A 5151-nucleotide genomic window follows, 5' to 3' on the forward strand; every position below is an offset into this window, starting at 1 on the left:
TATCTCACTAACCATGCTGTGTATGGTCATCTTACATGTGGTGAGAATTAATCATAATTTTGTACTGTATCTTATTAACCATTCTGTGTATAGTCATCTTACTTGTGGTAGAAGTTTATCATAATTTTGGACTATATCTAATTAACCATTCTGTGTATGGTCGTCTTACTCGTGTTAAGAGTTAATCATAATTTTGGGCTGTATCTAATTAACTATGCTGTGTTTGGTCGTCTTACTTGTGGTAAGAGTTAATCATAATTTCTGGCTATATCTTCTTAACCAATCTGTGTATGTCCATCTTACTTGTGGTAAGAATTATCATAATTTTGGCCTATATCTCATTAACAATGCTGTGTATGGTCAGCCTACTTGTGGTAAGAGTTAATCATAATTTGAACTTTATCTCATTAACCATACTGTGTACGGTCCACTTACTTGTGGTAAGAGTTAATCATAATTTTGGGTTAGATCTCATTAACCATTCTGTGTATGGTTGACTTACTTGTGGTAAGAGTTAATGATTATTTTGGGCTATATCTCATTAACAATGCTGTGTATGGTCGTCTTACTTGTGGCAAGAGTTAATCATAATTTGGGCTATATGTCATTAACCATGCCGTGTACTGTCGTCTTACTTGCGGTAAGAGTTTATCGTAATTTTGGGCTATATCTCATTAATCATGCTGTGTATGGTTGTCTTACTTATGGTAAGAGTTAATCATAATTTTTTACTATATCTTGTAACCATGCTGTATGGTCGTCTTACTTGTGGTAAGAGTTGAACATAATTTTGGGCTATATCACATTAACCATTCATCTTACTAATGTCATAATGAAAAACTTGGGAAAGTATACTTCAGTTATCCATTAGGCCTACATATGCTTAGCATATTTTCAAAGTTTAACAATGTTCTCTGTTTTAACATGAATATTAGATAAATATTAGGGATTTTATTTATTTTTTAGGAAAAGAAAGTGGGAAGGAAAGTCACAAAATTATATTTTAATTCTAGAAAGAAGATAATTCCTTTTAACATTGAGGATTTAGGAATGAATGAATAGGCCTATATATATATATATATATATATATATATATATAGAGAGAGAGAGAGAGAGAGAGAGAGAGAGAGTATGGAAAAGAACTTGAGTAATCTTTTGAACACTGTTAACAAAGACTAGTTCAAAGAGTAGCTGAGAATAGCCCTCAAAGGAAAATCCTTTAACAGTTTTATTGGATCATGGCTGAATCTAGGACTCTTTTAGCTATACAGAAAGCACACAAAGAATGCATTCTCATACGTATTACACAATTGTACTTCGTATGATATGGTTTTCTTTTAATGTAAGTTGTCTCGTACATCCACTCTGTAGATTCAAATATTTTCTTTCCCTACTTGGAGTAAGTTGGCCGATGATGGCCACCCCTAACAACTTTTCCTTATAACTTTACAATATATCATGAAAAATATATCATATTGGTTTCGAAGAATGACCCATCTACTTACAATAATCATCAAAGGAAACCCATATCCAATGATGGCCACACTCATTGTCTATGATGATCGTTAAAAGATGAATTAATATTTAATATTAAATCAAGACTTATACGCAAGTATGTTAGGCAACAATGCATCATATTTAATATACCGGTAAGGATAATACATTTATATTTATAAAATTACAAGATACGAGAGTGATTCGGAAACTAATGCTTCCAAGCCCACTATTTGGACAATAGTGCTGCAAACATGATTCTGAACTGTTTATCATTAATGCACTGATGTTTAAGCTATAGAATGTCACTTGTTTCACCTTCCTATCTCTTCTCGTTCTAGAGTAATCGAGCAATCCAAGACATTCAGTGGTGACTTCCGGTTGAAACAACAGATCATTAACAAGATCAGGTATTCAGATGATAGAACAGAAGAGGGACTACAGGAGATGATTGACAAAATAGTTTATATGGAAAACTATGTGGAATGGAAATCAACATCGAAAAATCGAGTCATCAGAATATGCCGTGGAAACACGAGAAAAGTTGGTCAAGTTGGACTAAGGAAGAAGTTGATCAAGTGTTATATTTGAAGTATTGGACTGTATGATTCAGAGACTTGGACATTACGGAAGTTAGAGAAGAAATATCTAAGGAGCTTCGAAATGTGGTGATGGAGGAAGATGAAAAAGATAAAATGGACAGACAGAGCAACAAACGAAGATGTTTTAAAACGGATATGAGAGAAGAGATGCTTTTAGCCAGCACTCTTCGTAGGAAGGCCATTAATTTGGACACATTTTGTGAAGAATTTGTCTTCACATCGCCATAGAAGAAAAGGAGGAAGGAAAGTGAGGAACACGAAGAAGAAGAAAACTGATCAATGATTTGAAGAATAGAAGAAAATATTGGGAGTTAAAAGAGGAAGCTGAAGATCGAGAAACGTGGAAGAAACATATTCAAGCCCAAATCTAAAAAACTTCATTAGGCCCAGAATCTGTCGAAAGGCAGAATAATAATAATAATAATAATAATAATAATAATAATAATAATAATAATAATAATAATAATAATAATAATAATAATAATAATAATAATAATATAAATTAATGCATTTAATAAAAGTTTTGGTAAATTAGGTAAACAAAATGCAAGAAATATATTCATTTTCGCAATATAAACTGTTATTTTTAAAATTTATCTTGCTATTTTAGGTGTTTGGTTTTGTTACAACTGCCTGTCTTTAGTATTTAGGATAGGTCTTAGAGCTCTTTATCTACAGTAAACTGGTTTTCCAAATTGTATTAGGCAAAAAGGAAAAATCAATAGCTGAAACCATAAAGAACTAACTAGCAAGCGTGAAATATGAATTTTAATTCTGATATACTGTATATTTTTGAATCCAAGTCGATCCCCAACTTATTTAAATAAAGGTTCATTTACGAAAAAAAAAAAGTCTGCAGCACATAATGGTTTTATATTTTCAGAACTTACTATAAAACTACACTAAAAAACAAATCAGGACAAAACTCCTTTAGTCAGCGCCGTAACTTGTGGGGGACAGGGGGCAAGTGCCCCCCAGGAAAGCTCCCCGCTGTTCGAAGGGGCCCACTTTAAGACAAAATTTTCTTACTCGTACGAACATGAAATTATAAATGAAGCATCAAACAAGTTCATTACATTACATGAACAAAACAACATACAAAAGGTAAATAAAACAAAAATGAGTCATTGGGTCCATTTCATTAAAAACTGTCTACTATTAGATGCCCTAGAAATAATATGTATTCGTGTGGCTTTGATATTTGTCAATATTGTCTCCATAATTAATCTGTCATGTATAGAACGGGCCCAGGCGCGTAACTAACGGCCTCATAGACCTTGCCGTGCGGGAGGGTCCATAGGCTCCGGGGGGCCAATAAAGAGTATAAGATGGAAAGGGAGCCCAAGAATTAGAAATTTTTTTCTAGGGGGCCCAAATACGTGTATTAATGCTTGCCCCACCAGAAGAAAATCAAAGCTACGGCGCTGCCTTTAGTCTTCTTTACTAGAAGGTTCCTTGACTCTGCGAACGTTCAAGGCTAATGCTAGGCTAAGAAGATGGTGAAGTTAAAGCTTAATAGAAGCTCGTGATTCTCTTCAATAAAGAAGAAACTGTATATCATATATCGTGAAAACAATACGATCTCATATTTTGGGGCTTAAAATTGCGGTAAGCACATTTTGTCTTGGATTCAGAAATATAGGCTTATATGGTAAAATTTGAGGATCGTTCAAGTGAATCCACAACTTTTTTTTCTTTCAAGGTTTAAATGGACGCCTAAGCTGAAGGTTGTGTATGCAGTAGAAACTGGTACCTGTGTCCTGTTACTGGTAGACGACGCTCATTTCCCGCGCTTCTGGATAGACCGTTATTCAAGATGGCGGACAACAGTGTGAACGTCTACGTGGAACAGCGTGTTGTGATGAAGTTGTTAGTGAACGAAGGCATGAAATCTGCTTAAATTTACAGAAGACTTCAAGTTTGATACGGTAATGAGGCAGTCAGTCGCAGTAAAGACATTTGAATAGTGTACGCGCTTAAAAGATAGCCGTGTCTTTATTACTGACGAACCCGGTCGTAGTGGATCACAGCCCACGGTAGTCATTCCTGAGAACATTCAGCGCGTGGAGCAGCTGATCCAGGACAATCGTCGCATAATCTGTCGTGAAATTGCAAGGGTGTGTAATCCGTCGTTGTATTTTTTTAAAAAAGTCCCAGATTAACTTGAACGACCCTCTACGTACACTATACTTACGATATGAACCAAAATGCAAGATATCAGCTATATTGAAATACGAGAGCTGTCTAGAAAGTTACAGACGTTTTGAAAAAAAAAAAGTAACAGAATGAACAAGCCAAATTATATTATATACATTTGAAAGGTACTCTTAAGCTATTTTTCCACATAATCGTCATCCAAATTAAGACACTTATCATACCATGACACAAGCTTTTCAATATCGTCGCGGTAGAAGTCTGTCGACTGCAATTTCAACCAGTGGCTTACACTGGCATGCAGTTCGGCGTACTTATCAAAGCGTTGTGCAGCGAGCAATGTCTTCATCGCTGGAAAGAAGTGGTAGTTGCTCGGCGCCAAATCCGGGCTGTATGGTGAGTGATCGAACACTTCCCATCCCAAACCATCCAGTAGCTGTCCGATACGATTGGCCGTGTGTGCATATGCCTCACTCGGCCTTCACTCATTATTCCATATCCATACACTTCACAAAGTTGTCAACGGATTTCAATTGGCTTGTTTTTTTTTTTTTTTTTTTTTTTTTTTTTTTTTTTTTTTTTTTTTTTTTTTTTCAACAAAAACCTAATCACAGAACGCACCTCACAAGACGCGGATTTTCTATTGCAGCGCACTTTGTAACACGTCAGAGAAAGCACAGTAAGAGTGTCACAGTCCTCACGCTACAACAACTGGATGCGTACTGGATGTGGCAACATTCTGACACCAAGATGGCGATTCTAGCCACGCCCATTGCCCCTTCAGGCTAAAATATCGGGTACTTTCTGTACAGGCTTCGTATAATTACATGAATTGTAAAAAACGAGAATAGAACAAGACCAACATTTTGACATTATTTAAACAATACTTAATTTCTGCTCA

The sequence above is a fragment of the Thermobia domestica genome, chromosome 5 (assembly GCF_964235325.1).
Source record: "Thermobia domestica chromosome 5, izTheDome1.hap1.1, whole genome shotgun sequence".
Classification (NCBI taxonomy): Eukaryota; Metazoa; Arthropoda; class Insecta; order Zygentoma; family Lepismatidae; genus Thermobia; species Thermobia domestica.